The 24,278-nt window shown below is 39.1% G+C and overlaps 2 pseudogenes; one reads left to right on the forward strand and one right to left on the reverse strand.

Moving 5' to 3' along the window:
* Positions 1-794: 794 nt before the first annotated feature.
* On the forward strand, positions 795-1,419 carry LOC123825124 (annotated as a pseudogene).
* Positions 1,420-22,375: 20,956 nt separating this feature from the next.
* Positions 22,376-22,515, reverse strand: LOC123825354 (annotated as a pseudogene).
* Between the last annotated feature and the right edge of the window lie 1,763 nt (positions 22,516-24,278).

Below are 24,278 nucleotides of genomic sequence, written 5' to 3' on the forward strand. Positions count from 1 at the left end.
TGTACCTCCTATGTACAGCTAGGTGCTGAGCTAGATTCTGGAGATAGAAGAAACTTAAGAACAATGAGGAGAGACAGACAAATAAAAAGATGCAAATAAAAAAGATAGTGTTCTCATTGACAACCTTCTAAACTGAAGAGCCAAAAGCCAGGCCCCATAAAACCTGTACTGACCCCTGAAAACCAGGTAGGGGGTCTCCACTCACTCAAATAGCACATTGAATGACAAGTGGAGCAAGGCTGAGTTCCAGCTGCACTTGCTCCCTCGGCTGGGTGCCCTCTGCACAAGGTAGGAACATGCTGATAACTCTGTCAGCTGCTGATAACAGCAGCCTCATCACTTGCTATACAAGATAGTTCAAATGGGACTCAATCTTTTCAGCATGAAGTAAGATTATCTTATCCTAGACACTACAGTTCTAGTAGGAGTTTTTTAAAAAATATATTAATGATGGTAGTTTAGGCCCTGAAGTGATTTAACACTCTATATTTTCAGTAATTTAAACATACTGAGCAAGCAATGCCACTGAGGGTTGTGCCAGACTGAGACAGATAATGGGAGGGTGCTACCTTTGGACCTTGGAGTGAGAGGCTCTTAATGCCTAGATTACTGATGTGATGTGTGGATTTAGGCCCCTGTGAATCCTTTTCCTGTTCTCCTGTCACTCGCTCAGGAACTGCCAGGGCTGTCAGGGTGGAGGCTGTGTGCAGGGTGGTCAGGCTAGTGTAGGGTGTGTGGGGTGCGGGCCTACAGCTTCCAGTGCTAACCCAGTGAAGCAAAACACTAGGTCCTGACACAGGGATCTCCAGACTGACAAGGATTGTCATTGCAAACCCTTGGCAGAGCTGACTGAAAAGTCTAAACAGGAGCTCAGGAACACTCAGCTTGTGAAAGCTGCCCCAGCAACACAAACCCACTCTGTGTTTGAAGACCCATTGATCAGTCAATGCACCAGCATGATGATGAAAGGAGGAAACAAAGTACTGGCCACATCCTTTATGACACAGACTTGGGAAGCTGTGAAGAGGAAGCAGTTTGGGACATACCGTGCTGCTTCTGCAGGGAAACAGGCAACCATTGAATGCAACCCCTGCACCATCTTTTACCAAACGCTGAAAATATGTGACCCTGGGACTCAACTGGTACCCATCCTCAAGAGTGGCCATTGTCCAACAGTGGCTATCAGGTCCATGTGCCGCCAGCTGACCCACGTGGTAGTTTCTCGGCCATGAAGTGGATGATTACTGATTGAGGTGGATGTAAAGCGGGGAGAAGCAGCAGCAGCAGATGCTGATGCCAGAGAAGCTCTTGCTTGATCTGTTGGAGGCTTTTTATAACCAGGGCCTTGTGATCAAGGGGAACTATGACACGCACAGACAGCTGAGGCCAACTGTGCCCTGCCACCACCACAGGTGGTAAGGAGGGGAGAGGATCCAGGAGGAGCCCAGCACTCTCTGCTGCAAGACATGAGTAATGTGAGCCACTGCTACATTGGAAAAGTACCTGCGGGTTAAGCATGTGGTTCCCTTTTGAGGGCAGGCAGGCCTCACAGGAAGGAGGGGGCAGTAAGTTTATTGCTTGTTAGTCCTTTCTTTGTGGGTTAAAACTTCCTCTCCCTGCCCCATCTCCTTGCTCAGCAAAAACACATCGACTTGGATTTCCCCCAAGAAACTTAGGGCCCACCCAGCCTTCTCCTCCCTCCACTTGAGATGAACCTTTAGATGATATGAAAGGAAGCAATTTTAATGCCAGAAAGGTGTATTAGAAAGTTCTCACCCTGAACTGTTGTAGTATGTGATGCGGTACTGTCATTCATTAAAGCTGACTGGATGAAGAGAAAAATTATTGATTACTCTTTTTGAGGCCCTGTGATAACAAAAAAGAGTTAGGTTAGATTCTGTCCTTAAGTGATGATCTAGTAGGGGAGCTAAGATACAGCCATATGTTAGTATAACATAGTATAAAGAGTGGTAAGTCTTAGGCACTGAGAAAACATTTTGGGTAGAATGATGATATAGTATATTGTTTAAACTGGAACATTTTTAAGAGTTAAAGAAGATGCTGCTGATTATTAAGCTAAGATATAAAGTGGGACAGCAAACCAAGACTTACAGTCGCCCTCATTGTGGGGCACTGTGGGAGGGGAAGATCACAGTGGAGAGGGGCATCTGTGACAGATAATTGTATGTGTCACCTTGACTGGATCAAGAGGTGCCCACATATTTGACTAAGCATTTCTGGGTCTGTCCGTGAGGGCATTTCAGGATAACATCAGCATTTGAATCAGTGGAGTCCATACAGCTGGTCACGCTGCCCAGTGTGGGTGGCCTCACCTCATCTTAGCTTGCCCATCTACTGAGATGCACAGCACCAGCTCCCCTGTTTCTCAAGCCTTTGGACCTGGAGTGAATTTCACCACTGGCTTTCCTGAGTCTCCCGTTTGCAGAAGGCAGACTGTGGCACTTTCCACCCTCCATAATGGGGTGAGCTGTTCTTCATAGTAAATCTCCTTTTATATCCAATTGGTTCTTTTTCTCTGGAGAACCCTGACTAATATAGCATCCATGTTGCCTACAGAAACTGAGGCCCAGGGGACCAGTGAGCGAGATAATATGTGAAGAAAGTAATAGATCATTAAATTCTGATCATCGTATTTCTCAAGGTTGACAAGGGCATGGTGTTCCAGACCCTCAGAGAAATGTGCATTGCCCATTATCTTGTGAAGTGAAAAATTCCAGAGAGATGCTATTAAAATTACACATGTCTGAGCCATCTTGATTGTAAAATCACGTGTCAAACAGTATTTTGCAGCAGTGGTCAAAAGCATTTTCTTACAAGATAATATTTTATGATCAAATATTGTTTTAAAAGTATAACATTATACTGTCTTTCCTACCTTTATCAGGGTGTCTGCAACCTGAATAGCTGCTTAAAAATTATTATTTCCCTGTGTTCAACCCATATATCTGCAGGACAGGGTTGAGAACAGCCAAAGCCCAGAGTTTAGAAACGACCAACTATTATGAGGAACATTCCATGGTCTATTTTAGATACTAAAATTCTGACAGCTTGCTCTTGTGACAAAGATGTTAACAAGGGAAGAAAATGGCACTAATTTAATCTATTCTTATAGTTCATTCTAAAATGAGACTAGCATGACACCAAGTTATAATAATAAATACTATAGTAATTTTCACAATTCTTCCTACATGCTGTTCACAGTCCTTTCACATGCAAATTTGCTATCCATTGCTTCATGACAGTGATTTTAAGTGCATTAAAGAGTCCTGAATTTTCTTATACTTGATCTCCTAATTATGTTGCAGGAACAAACACAGAATAGTACCATATACTGGCATTTGTGTGGTTTGTAGGATTATTTCATACAGTGTGTTCCCCTCTTCCCTGGCCATAGCTTTGGGATTCTGGAACATAGGTTTCATTATTAAATTCAATTAATTTAACTATCACTCCTGTAATAATTAGTACAGCCATAATAATCAAATACTAATCACTAGGAGTAGTAAAAGAGGAGTAAAATTTGCCAAAAATTAAGTCATTGTGAAATTCCCAGCATATCTTTGTTCTGTGATACAAATTTGCTTTTATGTAAAGTTTTTTTAATAAGAGAACATTTAAAAGATACATCTATAGATTTTTATTTTTTGAGAACATGTTTGAAAAGGCTATATTACTGTAACTATAAAGAAAAGATACTTAAGGTCAATACTTGTGGGTATCCCACTTTCTTTTAGTGATTTTGGATGGCTTTCTGGGCTGGTGCTCTGGTGTGATGCACGGTGTTGGTATTGTGTGACAGAAAGTAGAAATGTTTTTAGTTCTTTCTCAACCAAGGCCAAGGATCATCTATTCACGTGTCAGGTAGGGAAAGCTAGTGGCTGAGACACAGAATACTTAGGCCTACTGTTGCTAGATGGAGATGGAGTTTTCGGTGGCTTTGGAGGGAATGAGGAGTGTGGCGAAAGCACATCCCCTGACTTAATCTAGCATATGACTCTTTGCAAAGGTAGCATCCAAAGGAAGCCCGAAGTAAATATATTGGGAAATTCTTCACTTTGATGAAGTTATGAAGAAGTAGTAATCAATCTCATGACATGCTTTTATTTTTAACTACTGTATCTGCTTAGCGATTCAATGATAAGAGATTGTGGGGCAGCGAATTACAGTGTCTACATTCTGGGAAATGACTTTGTATGGTTTCCCCCTGTGAACAGAAAATTGGGACTGAAGGAGAGTTCCAGGTAACAGCCCTTCTTGCCCATTTCTTTAGCATCTTGCCCACCAGGAGTGAGAAGACAAGTCTCGGACTCTGTCAGAAACTTCTCTGCCTGCTTGTTAAATTAATTAAGGGCTGTCGGTATACTGCAGCCTCTGAATTCAGCTTAATAGCCTTAATTATGCAGGAAAACAATACACTGTGTAAACTAGTACATATGAGACGTGACATAATTACCAGGGCAGGGTGGACAGCATTTTGTTGAAGTGCTGCTTTCAATGAGTCCTTTCAATGCTGAAAATATATTTTTTGTATTTGAGAGCTAATGTACTGAATTGTCCTTTCAAAAACCTGATTCCAATTGCTCTAAAATGTCAGGTAGGTGGAAAATAATAAATTCTGTGTCTTCTGAGATAAAAACCACATTTTGTATCACACTGCTGGGCTGCACAATCGCTGTAATTTAGGAAGGTTGCTTTATTGTATGAGCAAATTTTTTTTGTATTATTACTATTTATTTTAATGCAGGGACATATTCTCTAGTGCAGTGGTCTGTAACCTTTTTGGCACTGCAGGCCGGTTTCCTGGAGGAACAGTAGTGGTAGCGGGAGGAGCTCAGGTGAGCTTAGTTCACTGCCCCCACTGTGGATGGTGGGGGGAGACTGGAGGCAGAACTGACCCAAGCTTTGCTTGTGCCAGTTCCTTACAGGCCACTACGACTGGTACCGGTCAGCAGCCCAGGGTTGGGACTCTTCTAGTGGACATAATGACAATGGCCTTGGATTAAAATTGTTTACCGGCTGTTTGCTGAAAGATGTAAAATTAGAAATAGAAAAGATCTCCTATGTCATCTAGCCCATCCCAGGCAGGGCGGAGAAAAAGATTATACCCTAAGGCGGCTTTGCTAGGGGAGCCAAAAATAGACAACACTCTTCACGTGTCTCACTGAGTAAATTACAGGCGGCAGGATGAGACCCTTTGTGTCAGTTTGGGAGGAAAAACAGTACTCCTGATACTGAGAAAGAGGGGCACCAATTTGTTGGCTGAGGTCCCACATTTAGGGTTTCAAGGTCAAAAACTTTTTTTTTAAACAGTCATTTTTTTAAAGATTTTATTTATTTCTTTTTAGAGAGGGAAGGGAGGGAGATAGAGAGAGACAGAGAAACTTCAGTGTGCGGTTGCTGGGGGTTATGGCCTGCAACCCAGGCATGTACCCTGGCTGGGACTCGAACCTGGGACACTTTGGTTCCCAGCCCGCGCTCAATCCACTGAGCTACGCCAGCCAGGCAAGGTCAAAAACTTTTTTAAAAATTTCTCAAATTGGTCATGTTGAATTGTGTAATTATTTAGAGTTTCCCTGTTTAACTTCTCCAATTATCTGTGTATGTATATGAGCATTGGAACCAGGTTAGAGAACATTATACTTTCACTCTGGAGATAAAGTATAACAAAATCCTGGATTTAAATTTTACAACCTTTTCTTTCCCTTCCGAATTTTCCAGAGGTACAAAAGAGTAAGAATGGCAAAACATGTCATGAGAGCAGAAAGGAGCAGATGAAACACAGGACTCCTAGATAATTCACACCAGAAATGAGCCCGCAGTCCTCAAGTGTTGAAGTCGCACCGCAGTGACAAAGCTGAGTTAGCTCTTGGAAAAATTGTGGAGCAGTCCTGGTTGTCCTTTGTCTTGGTTTCTGAGACATGTCTATCTCTTCCTCCACCCTTTCCCCATCCTGTCACCCGCTCTCCTTTTCCTACCCCAGGAGCCCCCAAACCTCCCCTAGTCAGTAAGAACCTTCACCAGATTAAATTGGGGGGAAAACCCCATGATGTTAAGTATTTATCCATCTATTTTACAAATTCAGTTTCTCTCCTCCATGCCTTCTGTCAGACAGACCTCCATTAGAGAAGGGGTTATTTAGCCTCTCTTAGTCACTTAAGAATTCCAAGGGCTTTTTCATAGTAGTGATTGTGGTGGGCAGCTGCTAAGTAGCCCCCAGGGATCCCCACCTCTTGGTGTTCCTGCCTGTGTACAATCCTCTTCCCCTCCTTGAATGTGAGCTGGACCTAGTACCTTGCTTCTAACAAATAGGATATGGCAAAAACAATGAGCAATCCCTTCTGAGATTAGGTTACAAGAAGACCATGGTTTCTTTCTTAAGCTCTCTGGCACTCTCTTTCGCTTACTCTGAGAGAAGCTGGTTGCCATGTTAGAGCCACCCAATGGATGGGACCAGGGTGCCTTTGGCCAACAACCAGTGAGGGGCTGAATGCTGCCAGTGACACGAGTGAGTGTGAAGGCGTATCTTTGCTTTGTCAAACCCTCAGAGATGGACACACACCTAACTGACAGTTTGCCTGCGACTTCATGAAAGGCCTTGAGCCAGAGGCATCCAGCTAAGCTGTGCCCAGGTGCCCGACCCATGGAAACTGTGAGATAATAAGTGTTCCTGGTTTTAAGCCTGTAACTGCTGGGAAATCTATTACACAATGAATAAGAAACAATGAATCATCTCATCTATTACATAAAATGAATTGCAGTCAAAATGATGTTAAATTGGTTAAACTAGTTAAGCAATTAGTTAAATCAGTAATGTTAAATTGGAACTTACCAGGCAGACCTTTGGTGTATATACTTGGCTGAGGAGCCAAAGGGGTGAAGCTATCATCTGTGGCATTATGGCTGAACACCTCTAAGTCAGAATCCCACTGAGGCGGAATGATACGGCAGTCCCTGACCTTTGACCCCCACCACCTCCATAACCTCCCAGTCTCTGTTGGCCTCAGAGAGCTGCCCCAGCTGTCCCCATAGGAAGGCTGTAGCCCTCACCTGTTTGGCACACTCAGGCCCTGCTGCCCTGGTTCGGCTGGAGAGAGCCCTTTACCTGGAAATGGGAAAAAGTGGGCCCCCTTGCGGGTCAGGAAATGGCAGGCTCATGGTGGACCTGGGGCTAAACCATTCCTGGACAGCCCGCTTCTGTAAATTCCAATGGTTGGAACGCATGGTTAGACTGGTGAGTTCTAGAAGTTGGAACACAGGGCTAATGAGGCTAAATTTGTGATTTTTGACTCACTTATGAACCCAAGTAGTCTTAGCTTTTGTCCTGACCACAGATTATGTCATGTTAACCTGGTTTGTAAATTTTACCTTTCATTCTAAGGGAATGAACTTTTACTTGACCGTGGAACCCTTTTTAAAGCAAAATCTCATGAGACTAGTGCTGTAAGGAACACACTTTCAGAAACATTGTTATTTCCTGTTATCAAACATACAGATTATCAGAAGTTTTTAGTTAATGTAAATAACTTTCATTTTTGAGAATATCTTGAATTATTTTGTAAGTACTTCCCTAAAAAAGAAACGGCTGGATAAAATACCATGTTCAAAAACTTTAATATAAATTCTCTAATTACTCTTCAGAAATATTACATTTCAGACTTCTGGCCAAGATGGAGGCATGGGTAGACACACTCTGCCTCCTTGGACAAGAAAAAGAAGGACAACAACAAATTTAAAAACAAAAACTGACAGGAAATCAAACTGTATGGAAGTCTGACAACCAAGGAGTTAAAGAAGAAACATTAACCCAGACCTATAGGAGGGGCGGAGACGGCACCAGCTGGAGAGGGCTTGTGGCAAGGCAGCAGCTGGAGGACTGGGGCGGGCAAGGCAGCAGTTGGTGGACCAGTCGAGATGGTGGCTGGCAGAGCAGAAGGTCCCACATTTGCGTGCGGATAAACAGGGGAGTGAGACAGACCATGCAACCCAGGGTTCCAGCATGAGGAAATAAAGCCTCAAACCTCTGACTGAAAACACCTGTAAGGGTTGAGGTGCTGGGAGAAATGCCCCGCCTCACAGGAGAGTTCGTTGGAGAGACCCACTTGGTCCTAGAATGTACACAAACCCACCCACATGGGAATCAGCACCAGAAGGGCTCAACTTGATTGTGGGTAGTGGGGAAAGTGACTGAAAACTGGCAGAGAGCTGAGCAAGCAGCACTGTTCCCTCTCAGACTCCTCCCCCACATACAGCATCATAACACGGCAATGTGGGTTGCCCCAACCTGACTCCACTCCTTACTACGTAACAGGTGTGCTGAGACAAAAAAAAAAAAGGCCCAAACGAAAGAACACACCAAAGCTCCAGAAAAAATACAACTAAGTGATGAAGAGATAGTCAACCTATTAGATGCAGTTTAAAACACTGGTTATCAGGATGCTCCAGGAACTTTTTGGGTACTTCAACAGCATGAAAAAGACCCAGGCAGCAATGAAGGTTGCATTATGTGAAATAAAGAAAAATCTACAGGAAACCAACAATTATGGGAAGGAAACTGGGACTCAAATGAAGGATTTGGAACAGAAGGAAGAAATAAATATTCAACCAGAACAGAATGAAGAAACAAGAATTAAAAAAAAATGAGAAGAGGCTTAGGAACCTTCAGGACATCTTTAAACATTCCAACATCCAACGCCTAGGGCTGTCAGGAGAAGAGGAGGACCAAGAAATTGAAAAGTTATTTGCAAAAATAATAAAGGAGAACTTCCCCAATCTGGCCAAAGAAATAGATCTCCATGAAGTCCAGGATGCTCAGAGTCCCAAAGAAGTTGGACCCAAGGAAGCACACACCAAGGCACATCATAATTACATTACCCAAGATGAAAGAGAAGGAGAGAATCTTAAAAGCAACAAGAGAAAAGGAGACAATTACCTACAAAGGAGTTCCCATTAGACTATCCCTGGATTTCTCAAAAGAAAATATACAGGCAAGAAGAGGCTGGAAAGAAGTATTCAAAATCATGAAATTCAAGGACCTACATACCAGAATACTATATCCAGCAAAGCTATCATTTAGAATGGAAGGGCAGGTAAAGTGCTTCCCAGATAAGGTCAAGGTAAAGTTCATTTTCACCAAGCCCTTATTATATGAAATGTTAAAGGGACTTACCTAAGAAAAAGAAGATAAAAACTATGAACAGTAAAATGACAACACACTCACAACTATTATCAACCAAACCTTAAAAAAAAACCCAAAAACCAAAAAACTAAGCAAACAACTAGAACAGGAACAGAATCACAGAAATGGAGAGCACATGGAGGGTTATCAGTGGGGGAATAGGAAGGGGAGAGAGGGGGAAAAGATATAGAGAATAAATAGCATAAATGGTAGGTAGGAAATAGACAAGGGGAGGTTAAGAATAGTATGGGAAATGGAGATCTCAAAGAACTTATATGCATGACCCATGGACATGAATTAAAGTGGGGGAATGCTGGTGGGAGGGGGTGTGCAAGGCAGAGGGGAATAAAAGGGGGAAAATGAGACAACTGTAATAGCATAATCAATAAAATATATTTTTAAAAAGTATTACATCTACTCGATATTCCCACCTAGGGTTTGATACTCACACACTATCATTGGAAATTACTATATTAAATATCTGTCAATTTGATAGGTGAAAATTATGTATTTTATAATGTATTTAATTCATTTGATTACTAATGTAATTAAACATTTATACTTTGTGAATTGCTACATTTTTTGTACTTTGTCCATTTTCTATTTATGTATTTGCTTTTCTTCATTATTTTGTGCAAATTTAAATGTAATTTCTCATAAATAAATGTGGAGACAAATAGCAGAGTAACTGGTGAGAGGAATGACAAAGGTCAGAGACTGGAGGCACATTATTTTATTTATTTATTTTTTAATGTCTCCGTGACTCATTTAGTTTATTTGTTTAAATTCATCTTTATTGTACTTTTTTACATTACCTTCTGGTTCCCTTATACCCCCCTTCTCCCAGCAATCACCACACTGTTGTCCATGAGTCCCTTTTCCTTTTTGCTCTATCTGGAGGCATTATTTTAGACAGCATGATTGTAAAGACTGCTCAGAGAAGGTGACATTTATTTGTCTGAAACATCTTTTATTCGCCTTTGTGAAGAACATTGTCCATTTGCCCCTCTAGATTCGTTATTCATCTGTCCTATTGAGCTCTTCTCTGGGGGCTGTCCTGTACACACGATGTTAAAAACTCTCTGGCTTCCCATTGGGCTTAGCAAATGGGCAGCCCAGCAGGAGATCAAAGGAAGGAAGAAAAGCAAAACTGGGTATTTACTTCCCTGATCCCCGCCTTCCAGTAGTCACCTCAGGTTAATGAAAATCAGTGCTTCTCTCAAGGCAGCTCCCTCTAAACAACACCTCTGTTTCTTGGCTCTAGTTACCCATCTATCCCCTCATCTAGCTCCAGGAATAGTAACAGCTCCAACAGCTCCTGCCCTTGTAGTTTACCTAACCGAAGTACATCTTTATAAATTGCCTGTTTGCAAATACACTATCTTTAAGTTGTCCCAATTTGAGTGTGCCATCTATTTCTTTTTGAGACCTGTACTAGAAACTGTTAATGTCCCTCCAACCCAGATCCCCTCAGCTAGACCAGGACACCTCGTTCCACTGCTGTGAGTGTTTGCTGCTGATGGCGTAGAACTGTGCACTATTCCAGCAGATTGCTTTGGGACTTGAAGAGCCACCTTCCCAGAAATGCTTGGGATGCTAGTCCCTCCTTCCTTGAGGGCAGCTTGTAACCAATGACTGACTGATGTTAGGGGCAAGATGCAAGAGCCTAAGTCCTAAGCCAAGGTGACTAGAAAAAACAACAAAAGGTGGTGAACCATTTTACCAGGTACTAGGCAGTAATATGGAGCTACATTATTTAAAACCATGAGGTGCTAGCCCAGATAGACAAATAGGCTAATAAGGAATAGAGAGACTAAAATCAGATCAGTGCATATTTGGGAATTTTACATATGAGAGAGGTAATAGTAAAATCAGCAGGAAAAGGATGAACTATATAACAAGTAATTCTGAAGATATGGGCTATTTTATAATACAAGATAAAATTAGATTTCTACACACATCATTCTCAAAAATACATTCTAAATTGCTTAAAGATCTAAATATAAAAAGTAAAGTTCTAAAACCTAAAGTTCTTAGGTCTTTTAACCTAAACATGGGAGAATATCTTTATGGCATTAGTAGGAGATAATTCTTTAACACAAAACATACAAAGCAAGAGAAAAATACTGATACATTTTGCTTCCTTAAAACAGAAAACTTCTCTATGATAAAAGGTGACAAAAATGAAAATACAAGCCAGAGACTGAGGAGAGATAGCTGCAACTAGTATTACCCAGGAAATATTAATGTCCAAATATATAAAATGTTTTTAGAAATTGAAAATATCAGCAAGAGAAATATTTCAGAAGATATAATAATAAATTCAGACAACAAAATATAGATATCAAATATATGTAAAGATGTTGAGCTTCTTCAGTAATGTGAAATGTAAATGAAAACAAAAATATACCATTTTATATTTAAAATTTTATTACTTTTGATATTAACTAGTGATAATGTGGAGAACTAAGCATGGCCTTGGAGAGGGAAAGTGGGTACCACCACTCTGGAAGGCCATGTGAAAGTACCAAGTAGGCTGGCCATGTATATTCTCCATGACTCAACTGTTCTGCTTTGGGGGCTTGCTTATTAGGGGGAAACTCTTGTCCGAGGAAGCATGTACAAAGTCATGTGTTACTGAATTATGTGTTTATTGTTACAAGGCTAAGACAACCTATTTGTCAAATGATAGAGGAATTGAAAAATACGTTGTAGTTTGGTCCAATGGGAAGCATAAGAAAGAAAATGAATGAACTAAATTTGAATGTGTCAATGTGGATAAGTCTCAAAAACATAACCTTGTAGGTGAAAAAAAAAGTTGAGTGTAGATATAGTACAAAACATTTAGAAAGTTTACCCAAAGGAAGAACAAAATGTATACAAGGTTGATAACACCTGTTTCAGGAAAGGGGTTACCTCTGAGTAGGTATGGATGGAGAGGAAGGATGGAAAGTGGGACTATAGCTGCATTTGCAATGTTTTGATTCTCTGAAAATAAAGATAATCTAAAGAGATGTAGCAAAATATTAATAGATATTTAATCTCAGTAGTATGTTTTTTCTTTTGAATTTATTGGGGTGACATTGGTTAATAAAATTATATAGGTTGCAGGTGTACAGTTCTATAATACACCATCTGTACATTGCATTGTGTGTTCACCACCCCAAGTCAAGTCTCCTTCCATCACATTTTTCCCCTCTTTACCCTCTTCTTCCTCGCCCATCCCACTTTTCCTCTCATAATCACCTTGCTGTTGTCTGTGTCTATGAGGTTATTTTTTCTTAATCCTTTTATCTTTTAGTAGTGAATATCTTCATATCTGATATATTTCCTATAATTTTCTATTGGGCATACATGTAATAAAACACAAAAATGTCACATGTTAAAACTACTATATAGAAAAAATTAAAATGAACAGTGAAAATAAAGTTTATAAATAGTGCCTAAATTATTTGTGTTAACATAGCTCTAAAGTACCAATTAAAATTTTGTTGATGGAAAAGATACTCGATGTAAAGACTTAATAAATACAGTTTGGGCTTTTAAAGCATGTCTAAGCCTCTTGCCTTGATGTGGGACGACCGTATGGTGCTTTCATACTGCACAGCTCTGCACAGGAGCAGGCTGCAGCTGAGCTACAGCTGGCATCACTTTTACTTTGTGGTGTAAAATGTTCCGCATCTGTACTGTCTAACATGGTATCCACTGCCAAATGCAGTTATTGAACACCTGAAATGTGGCTTGTGCAATGGAGAGGCTGACTTTCCAGTTTTACTTCATATTTTAAAATTTCAATTCAAATAGCCACATGTGGCAAGTTTTGACTGAATTAGCACAGATCTAGACTATCAGAGATCAGTAGTTGTCCACACATTAGAGACTATTTTCAGTGCTCTCTCATCTTTTGAGATTAATGTTTTTGCTTTAACTTGTTGTTTCTGCGATTTAAAAAAAATGTATTTAAACTCTACATTAAAATATTTTTAAAATATCTAGTATTTTAGTTAGATAATGTACTATCTAACTAAACATATAAATGCATGATTTTAATATATTATTTATAATTTAAAATCAGATATATTATGTATTTAATATTAATATAAAATATTATAGTATATAGATATATCTATAAAACATAAAATACTAAAAAGTGTTTTTCTAAGAAAAACTTCTCCACTAAACTATGCATTAAGATATTTAAAGATATATTATCTAGCCCTGGTCAAATAGCTAAGTTGGTTAGAGCTGTGTCCCAATACGCCAAGGTTGTGGGTTTTGATCCCTGGTCAGGGCACATATGAGAATCAACCAGTGAATGCATAAATAAGTGGAATAACACACTGATCTCTCTCTCTCTCTCAAATATATGCAAAAAATTTTAAAATATATGTTATTTAGCATTTTTAGCTACACTGGGGAGGCTTTGTCCCCCCAAGGTATCTAGTCTGCTATATTGCTGGAAATACAAATTAGAGGTGATATATAAGCAGATACTTGAATGTGGTAAGGAAGCAATCTATGCAAAATGAGTTTCAGGGAAAGAACAAGAGCCCTGGAGCAGGAATAGCTTAAAATATCCAAGGACTATCAATACAGCAAGTGTAACCAACGTTAACTAGCAAGGGGGAAGAATAGTAGGAGGCGATGTCAAAGAGGTAGGCCCAGCGTAGGTGCTGTTTGAGTATTACATGGCTTGGTCAGGATCTTGGATTATTCCAATCTGGTGGGAAACCATAAAGTAGTTAGACTGGAGGAATGATATGGTATGATTTGCACTTTTAAAAATTACTCTGTTTCTTCTGTGGGATATAGTCAGCAGGGAGATCGGTTGGGTTTTGAAGTAGTCCGGGTGGGAGATAATGAAGACCCTATGAATTATCATCTGTGTTCCTAAAACAAATACAAAAGGGCTGAATACACGGTATATAGATATTATTAGTGTGTCATCATTATTATTATTATTATTTTTACCAGTGTAAGCCATGCCACAATGCCCTCATCTCTAGGGCTGCTATGAGGCAGGCCACGTGGAAGGTGAATTTCTGTAATGGTTTTTTTTTTTAATGACATAATTTTACTTCTGCAAACTCCACTTCCATTAATTATTTTCAACATGGCATATTTGAGCAAATTCCACAGTTAGTCTTCTTGGTTAAAATAATTTCTCATCTAGTTCCACAAATTACCTGGAATATATTATTGCATTAGAGTATGTGGGTGGAAAGGCTGTTTATGGTCAGGGCATCGTTTATTGGACATAAGTGCCATTTTCATCATTATGCTCATTATAGTACAAAGGGTTTATCTGCTTTTGACATCTTGCCCTTTAAAGTAACCCAATTTTGGCTGCATGTGGAGGGTTAAGAAGTACAGCCCATTTTTCTAATGATGGTGCTATAGAAGCTAATGGCAGCATAAATCATTCTAGACAAATAAGAACAGTCTGAGCAGTACTTTTAAATACTTTTAGAGGAAAATCTGAAAACCTATTAAGAAGAAAAATATGTAAGTTTACTTTAAATAAAAGAGCTTTCACTTCTTGTATTACCATCATGGATAGGGAAAAAAGGAAACACATCTAAAGATAACAGAATTTACATTAGTGTGTGTGTGTAATTTTCTAGAAGTTGAGTTTGACTTCAAGTTCTGATTTAGCTATTTGCTGAGTGATCTTAGGCAAGTCAGTTTGTCTGTTGGGCTTAATGCTCTGATATTGCACAGGTCTGCAATCTCTCTTCTAAGAAAGAGGTGGACAGCTCCCACTGGAGAAGTGTCTCACTTGTGGATAATTGCTTGAAACGTGATGTTTGCCTCTGCAACTGTGATCCCCAGAGCCACTGACCTCAAAATTTTCTCTATATTGCTTATGGTGTGTCATAGGCTTTGAGGAAAATGGTAGCACTGATAGTGATGTTGAAAGTGCATGAACTTGAAAATTCGTTGTATTTTAAATATCTTTATTAGGAAGCTTTCTGTCTTATGAAATACTGCTCCTGGGGGCGAGGGGGCCAGATGGTGGTGGAGTAGAAGGATTTTTCTCGCACCTCTGAGAACCAAACTGGAAATAAAAATAAGGAGGAGAACAACCAATCAAAATAAACAACTGAAGAGTATCTGAAGAGGAGACTTTTAACCAAGGAGGGACAGAAACCACCTCAATACCAGTAGGAAAGGCAGAGACATGAAAGGGCCAGCACCACTCCCTCGGGTGACAGGCCAAAGTTACAGCACAGCTGTGGGAGCTCCCCCCCACCCCCGATCCCGAGGAGTGAAGCCTGGACCCCAGACCAGCTCCCAAGCACAGAATGCCAGTGCTGGGATCAGCTGCCCATGTAGCATCTACTGGTGAAAGGCCGTGGGGTTTCTGTCTGCCAGGGAGAGATGGATCCCACTGGAGAAAAAGCTGTAATTTCTTGTTAGGGACCCAAAGCACAGGGTTTTTTTGTTCACATCCATTCACCTTGGGCTCAAGAGAAGAGAGGTGGTGTGAACTGGAGTCACCTGAGAGTCTGGAGTGGGAGGCTTTGGGAGAGACATGGGAATGGCTGCTGGGATCCCTGTGCTGGCACACACCTCAATACCACAGCAGCCATTATTCTTGAGAAGAGCAAGCCCCTCTCCAGGGGAAAAACAATTACACCACCCTATGGGAAACCACCTGCCCCATCCTCTGGAATCGTGCCCTCCCCAGCTTGCATTTTTCTTTTTCTTCCTTTCCCCCACCTGTGTATTAACCCCTGCTAAGGAGACAGCAACATTCACAGGCAGACTCAGAGGGTGTCAGAGTCTGGCTTTAGGGTATGGCCATTTCATATGCATTCTGGAGAGCCATAGAAACATCTTCCTGGTTTCTGGAAGACCAAAACTCTGGGCTTTGGAGGCCCCACCCACTTTCCTAGTGGGGCCTCAGCTGTGCCTGGCTGAGTTCAGGGAAATAAACCAGGACAGACTCAGACATGTGGCACAAGGATGGGGGAACCCACAAACTGTCTTGCCTGAAGTCTGAATGGCACCTCCTATGGGAGATACAAGGGTCCCATCTTCCTGATTCTGCCAGATGCCCTCTCAGAAACTAAGCCCTGTTAGTCAGTAGATAGACTAAGACTGATAGCAAGCTGGCAGGCTGAGGCAGGTGGAGGCAGATCCTGTGGTGTCTTCAAAAGTTTGCTGACCAGCCCCTGGGTTCTGTGCTGATAAGAGTCAGCCTTGCAGTGCAGTGTGGCCCATCCTGGGTGCAGCCAAGGCCGGAGGAGAAGCCATAAACTGTGGATCACTCGTGGCTTTCAACAGGCTGCCGAGGACTAGACATGGACAGCATCTGAACATTGGCTTACACCAACGTCAGAAAACATCAGGGCCACGTCCAAAGGGAAAACCCAGCCAGCAAGCATTAAACTCTGCTGAGACAAATTCCTCTTTGTTTTTTTTCATTATTTTTGTTAATTTTTCTTCTAGATCACCTTTTCATTTTTTCTTTTTATTAAACTTTTTCATTTCTCTCTATTTTTCTTCCATATCTCTTATTTTACTCTTCCCTTTTCTTACTCCATTTCTCCCTTCTTTCCTTTCTAATTTTTATTTTTTTTCTCTTTTGTAGTTCTTTTTTGCTGATTTCCTTTTTCTATTCCTTATTCTTATTGTTTCTCTTCCTTCTCTCATAATCAGTTTTCTTGCCTTTGGCCTGCTTGTGTTCCTTTTTTTTCTTTTACTATTCTATTTCTCTGTCCACATTTATTATTCTTTATTTTTTTATCACTGATTTTGCTCTTGTTGTGAGGGATTTTTTGTTTGTTTTGGTTCTGTTTTTTTTTGTGTTGTCTTGTTTTGTTCTGTCAGCACCTGTGGAACAGAATGCAAGATATGATGGGGGTTGAGCCTCTCAGTCAGCCAGCCAGAGGAGAGATACCACAATTGAACAGGCCAACAACAATCAAGACCCAAACACAACAGGAGAGCCCATGTAATCCACACAAGGAACATTCCTAGAACATCTAAATCAGGAAATCAAGAATATTGCACCACTGGGCCCCACAGGACTCCTACCACATAAGGCCACCCCACAAAAATAGGGCATCAAAGCAGATTTATCTAATGCATAGAAACAAACAAAAGAGTCAGCTAAATGGGAAGACAAAGAAACAATCACCAAATGAAAGAAAAGGAAGAACCCCCAGAAAAAAGAGCTAAATGAAATTGAGGCAAGCAATGTATCAGACATAGAGTTCAAAGTAATGGTTATAAGGATGCTGAAGAAACAGTGAGAACTACAAGGAACTTAGAATCACATCACCATGAAAAAAAAAACATAGAAAATGAAAAAGAAGCAGTTGTAAATGTATAATACAGTATCTGAAAAGAAGAATACACTAAAAAGAATTAAAAGCAGGCTAGGTGAAGCAGAGAATGAAATCACCAATTTGAAATACAAGGTAGAAAAAACACCAAATCAGAGCAACAACAACAAAAAAGACATAAAAAAGCTGAGAGTGGTTTAAAGGAATTTTTGGACAACATAAAATATAGTAATATCTACATCATAGGGATACCAGAAGGGAAAGAAAGTGAAGTGAACAAGGGATAGAAAACCTGTTTGAAGAAGTAGTGACAGAAAACTCCCTAATCTGGTGAAGGAAAAAGTCACACAAATTCAAGAAGCACAGAGAGTCCCAATCAAGATGTGCCCTCCAAAAAGAAAACTGATACATATCATAATTAAAATGGAAATGTTTAAAGACAGAGAGAAAATTAAAGACAGCAAGGGAGAAACAGCTGGTAACAGACAAGGGCGTTTCAATAAGAATGTCAGCTGAATTCTAAACAGGAACACTTCAGACCATAATGGATTGCCTTGGATATTCAAAGTAAAGAAAATCAAGGATCTGCAACCAAGCCTACTCTATCCAGCAAGGTTATTGTTTAAAATTGAAGGTGAAATAAAAAGCTTCCCAGACATAAATAAATAAATAAATAAATAAATAAATAAATAAAGGCTAAAGGAGTTCATAGACACAAAACCAGCATTACAAGAGATATTAAAGATTTTGATTTAAAAAGAAGAAAGAATAGAGGGAGAAGAACATAAACATAGAGCAATAAAATGGCAATGTATAAGTACCTATAAGTAATAACCTTAAATATAAATGGATTAAATGCTCCAATTAAAAAACATAGGGTAGCTGAGTGAATAGGAAAATATGACCCATATATATGCTGTCTCCAAGAGACCCACCTCCGAACAAAAGATTTACATGGGCTGAAAGTGAAGGGATGGAAAAATATTCCATGCAAATGGATACAAAAATATGTAGTAGCAATAGTTATATCTAACAAAATCGTCTAAAAACAAAGGCCATAAAAGAGACAGAGACTGACCCAACAAGAGAATATAACCTTTGCAAACATATATGCACCCAGTACAGGTGCCTAAATATATAAAGAAAATCTTGGTGAACTTTAAGGAAGAGATAAATAGCAATACAGTCGTAGGATATTTTAACACCCCACTCTCAACAATGGATAGAACTCCAGACAACAAATAAACAAGGAAACAGTGACCTTAAATGACACACTAGATTGAATAGATTTATTTGATATTTTCAGAACATTACATCCCTAAACAGCAGACTACACATTCTTCTAAAGTGCATATGGGTCATTCTCAAAAATAGGCCACATGGTAGGACACAAAATAAGTCTTAACAAATTCAAGAAAATTGAAATCATATCAAGCATTTTCTCAGATCACAATGACATGAAACTACAAATCATCCTCAATTAAAAAAACTCAAAAACATTCAAATACATGGAGGCTAAATGGCATGTTAGTAAATAGTGAATGGATCAACAATGAGATAAAGGAAGAAATCAAAAAGGACATGGAAATAAATAAAAATAAACATACAACAAGCCAAAACACGTGAGGCACAGCAAAAGCAGTCCTGTGAAGGCAGTTCATAGCATTACAGGCCTACCTAAAGACAGAAAAATCTCAAATAAACAACCTAACCCTACACTTAAAAGAACTAGAAAAACAACAAGCAAAGCCCAGAGTGAGTAGAAGGAAGGAAGTAATCAAGATCAGAGAAAAAATAAATGATGTAGAGACTAAATAAATTTAAAAAAATCAAGGAATCCAGGAGCTGGTTCTTTGCAAAGATAAAAAAAAGATGAACATTTAACCAGACTCATTAAGAAAAAAAGAGAGAGGATCCAAATTAATAAAATAAGAAATGAAAGAAGAGAGGTAAGAACTGATACCACAGAAATAGAAAGTGTTGTAAGGAAAGGCTATGAACAACTATGTGCCAAGAAATTGGACAATGTGGGAAAAATGGATAAATTTCTAGAAATATACAATCTTTGAAAACTGGATCAGGAAGAAGCAGAAAACCTAAATAGACTAATGGAAACTAATGACATTGAAGCAGTAATAAAAAAATTCCCAACAAACAAAAGTCCTGAACCAGATGGTTTACAGGTAAATTTTACCAATCTTTCAGAGGAGAATGAACACCTATCTTTCTCAAACTATTCCAAAATATTTAAGAAGAGGAAAGACTTCCAAGGTCTTTTATGAGACCAGTATTATCCTAATTCCAAAACTAGGTAAAGATACAACAGAAAAATAAAACTATAGGCCAATATCCCTGATGAACACAGATGCTAAAAATCTCAACAAAATATTAGCAACTGGATCCAGCAATACATTTAAAAGATCATCCACCATGATTAAGTGGGATTTATTCTGAGGGTGCAAGGTTGGCATGATATTCTCAAATCAATAAATATGATATATCACATAAACAAAATGAAAGGTAAAAAAATCACATTATCGTAATAATAGATTCAGAAAGAGCATTTGCTAAAATCTAGCACAAATTTATGATAAAAACTCTCAGAAAAATGGGAATGGGGGAATCATACTTCAACATAATGAGAACCATATGCAAAACACTGACAGCCAACACCACATTCAATGGACAAAAATTAAAGGCATTTCCATTAAGATCAGGAACAACACAGGAATACCAACTTTTATCACTCTCATTCGACATAGTACTAGAAGTCCTAGACATAGTGGCCAGACAAGAAGGAGGAAGTAAAACTGTTTTTACTACTAGATGACATGATATTGTACATAGAACCCCCACAGGCTCTACCAAAATACTAATAGACCTAATAAATATATTTAGCAAATAATGGAATACAAAATCAATACGTAGAAATCTATGACATTTTTATACACCAATAATTATCAGAAAACAATCCCATTTACTATTGCAACAACAACAAAAAATAAGGTGCCTACGAATAAATTTAACCAAGGAGATAAAAGACCTGTACTTGGAAAACTATAGGCCACTGAAGAAAGAAATTCAGAAAGATACAAAATAAGTGGAAGTATATAAAGTGTTCATAGATTGGAAGAATTAACATTATTAAAATGTCTATACTACCCAAAGCAATCTATAGATTCAGTATGATTCCTATTAAAATACCAAAGGCATATTTCACAGATCTAGTACAAATATCCCCCAAAATTTATATGGAACCAAAAAAGACCCCAAATATCCTTAGCAATCTTGAGAAAGAAGAACAAAGTTGGAGGGCTCACAATAGCTGATACCAAACTACCCTATAAAGCCACTATAATCAAAACAGTTTGGTACTGGCAAAACAGTCTGGAACAGACACATAAATCAGTTAAACAGAATAGAGAGCTCAGAAATAAACCCACTCCTTTATGGTCAATTAATATTTGACAAAGGAGGCAAGAGAATACATTAGAGTAAAGACAGTCTCTTCAATAAATCGTGTTAGGAGAACTAAACTAGTGCTTGCAAAAATGAAACTAGACCACCAACTTATATGATACACAAGAATAAACTCAAAGTGGATAAAAGACTTAAATATGAGTTGCAATACCATAAAAACACTAGAGCAAAACAGGCAGTAAAATTTCAGGTATCTTGTGTAGCACTATTTTTGCTGATGTATTTCCTAGGGCAAGGTAAACAAAGGAAAAATAAACAAATGGGACTACATCAAATTAAAAGGCTTCTGCACAGCTAAAGAAACCATCATCAAAATGAAAAGGAAATCCATTTATGTGAGAACATATTTGCCAATGATACACTGGACAAGAGTTTAATCTCCAAAATATACAAATAACTTATACAACTCAACACCAGGAAGACCAGCAATAAAAAATGGGCAAAAGACTTGAATAGACCCTTCTCCCAGGAGGACATACAGATGGTCCATAGACATATGAAAAAAATGCTCAACATTACTAGCCTTCAGAGAGATGCTAATTAAAACCACAATGAGATATTATCTCACATATGCCAAAATGGCTATCATTAATAAATCAACAAACAAGTGCTGGTGAGGATGTGGAAAAAGGGAACCCTAATACATCATTGGTGGGAATGCAGACTAGTATAGGCACTGTGGAGAGCAGTATGGAGTTTCCTCAAAAAATTAGAAATGGAACTGCTTTTTGAACCAGTGATTCTGCTACTGGGAATATATTCTAAGAATCTGAAAATGCCAATTCAAAAGAATACACGAACCCCAATGTTCATAGCAGCATTATTTACAATAGCCAAGATTTGGAATCAGCCTAAGTGCCCATCAGTACATGAGTGGTTAAAAATGCTGTGTACATTTACACAATGGAATACAACACAGCAGTAAAAAAGAAGGAATCCTTATTCTTTGTGACAGCATGAATGGAACTGTTGACTATTATGCTCAGTAAAATAAACCAGTCAGTGAAAGACAAATACCATATGATCTCACTTATAAGTGGAATCTAATCAACAAAATAAACTAAGAAGCAAAATAGAATCAGAGATAAAGAAACATGGAACAGACTGATAGCTGTAAGAGGGAAGGGTAGAAGTGGGGATTGGTTCGAGGAAGGAGAAGGGATTAGCCAAAGAACATATACGAGGAACAATGGACATCAACAATGGTGTGGGGACTGACTATGCATACGAGGGGAGGGCTGGGTAGAGGGGGCAAAGGTGGAAAATTGGGATAACTGTAATAGCATAAATAATAAAATATTTAAAAAAATAAAAAAATCTGCCCTTGGAAGCATAATTTACCCCTGACTCCGACTGTTCTCTCCCTCTCCCTCTCTCTTTCTCTCTCTCTCTCTCTCTCTTTAACCTGTGGCCTGGCATTTGAGGATAGAATCAGTAGATTGAAAACCACGAAGACATTATGCTAAGGGGGCAGATCCATTTCCTGCTGCCTCTGTACATTTTGGGACTTGGACCCCATGCCTGATCCCTGCCAAGAAGAGGAGGGTTGTCTCCAATTTTTATTGGTGATACACTCCCTATAGAAGATTGTCTCCCTGAAGAAAGGACAGCATAAGGATTAACTATTAGGTATTTAACTTCAGTGCAGCTTATCTTCAGTGGTTTTAAAATTTCTGTTTGTACTTTAAAAATAAGTTTCTGAGATTGCCTATCTGGGATTAATAAGAGGTAAGAGTAAGGAGATGTGACTATAAGAAGGCATGGGTAAGCGAGATGCCAACAGCAAGTTCCAGCGTTTGGTGGGATGGTCGGAGGAAGGATAAGAGTAGATGTATGAGAGAGGGAGAGGAGAGGACTTATTCATAATATTTACCCATTAGTTGTGCTTATAATATAGAAATTTTGTCAAGACATTTATTTGTTTATTCATCAAATATGTGTTAAATGATGATATGCTAGGTGCCAGGGAATCAAATGCAAACAGGATATCATCAAATAGTGAAAAGAGAACTTTACAGAAGAGATGTTAAACAAAATTCTTTGGGAGTTTAGAGCAAGGAAAAAGCTCTTTTGTTATTCTTGAGTAGGTCAGGGAAGTTCCTGGGAAAGAGGTGTTGAAGGGTATGTGGAAGTTTTTTCATTGATAACAAATATTTCATGAACACCTATTAGATGTCAGATTTTCTTCTTGCTGCTAGGAATGCAGCATCAAATAACAAAGTTCTTGTTCTTGAAGAACCTTCATTCTGGAAAGGGGAAGGCAGAAAATTTGCATACAGTATATATTTTTTCCTATAAGTAATACAAAGGAAAATCAAGCAGAATAACAAGTTGAAAATAATGGTGTTATTTTGTATAGGGTATGGACAGAGATGCCTTCATAAAGATGACATTTCGGCACAAATGTGATGGGGGGAGGGTTTCATATGGACATCTAAGGTGTGAGCATCACCGGCAGAGGAGACAGTAAGCACAGAGACCCAGAGGTAGGAATATGTTTGACATGTTTAAGTTCACTAAGGAGGCCAGTGTGGCTGAAGCAAAACAAGCAAGAGGGAGAGCAATAGAATATGAGATCATATAGATATCGAGGGACCATGTTAGAGAGAGTCTTGTAGCTTATGTAAGAATTTTGGATTTTACTCTAAATAATATGGAAAATCACTGGATGGTTTTGATTAGAACAATATGATGATCGTGCTGCTGGGTAAAGAATAGATTAACTGTGCATTGGAGAGGGGGTGAGTAATGATGAAAGCAGGGAGACTTGTTAGGAGGCTGTCACAATATTCCAGTTAAAGGGTGATGGTGGCTCAGATCTCTGAGTGGTAGCAGTGAGCATAATGAGAAATGGTTGGATTTCAGATATATTTTAAAATTGGAGCCCAGAGGGTTTGTTATCGAATTGGTGTAAGATATAAGAAAAGACAGGCATCAAAGATCACTTCACAGTTTCTGACGTGGAGCAACTATAAGGTAGACGTGTAATCTTAAACAACATGGAGCAACTGATACGACAGGTAGTGGAGGCTGCAGAAGAAGCAGATGTGGTGGGTGAGGTATGGGGATTAATGCTTGTGTCTTAATATGTTAGATTTTACATGTCCATTATTAGACACCCGGGTAGAGATGTTGAGTACATTATTGGCTGTTACGAGCCTAGAATTCAGGGGAGGAATGAGAACTAAAGAAATGAATTTGAGTAGAACACTCGAGAGATCAGAGAGATATGTTCTTTCTGACACTTGTCACTTTATTTTATAATAAATGTCTCCTGTTCCAGTGCTGAGTAAATTTAACATCAATAT

The sequence above is a fragment of the Phyllostomus hastatus genome, unplaced genomic scaffold (assembly GCF_019186645.2).
Source record: "Phyllostomus hastatus isolate PE091 unplaced genomic scaffold, TTU_PhHast_1.1 phas_contig_62, whole genome shotgun sequence".
NCBI lineage: Eukaryota > Metazoa > Chordata > Mammalia > Chiroptera > Phyllostomidae > Phyllostomus > Phyllostomus hastatus.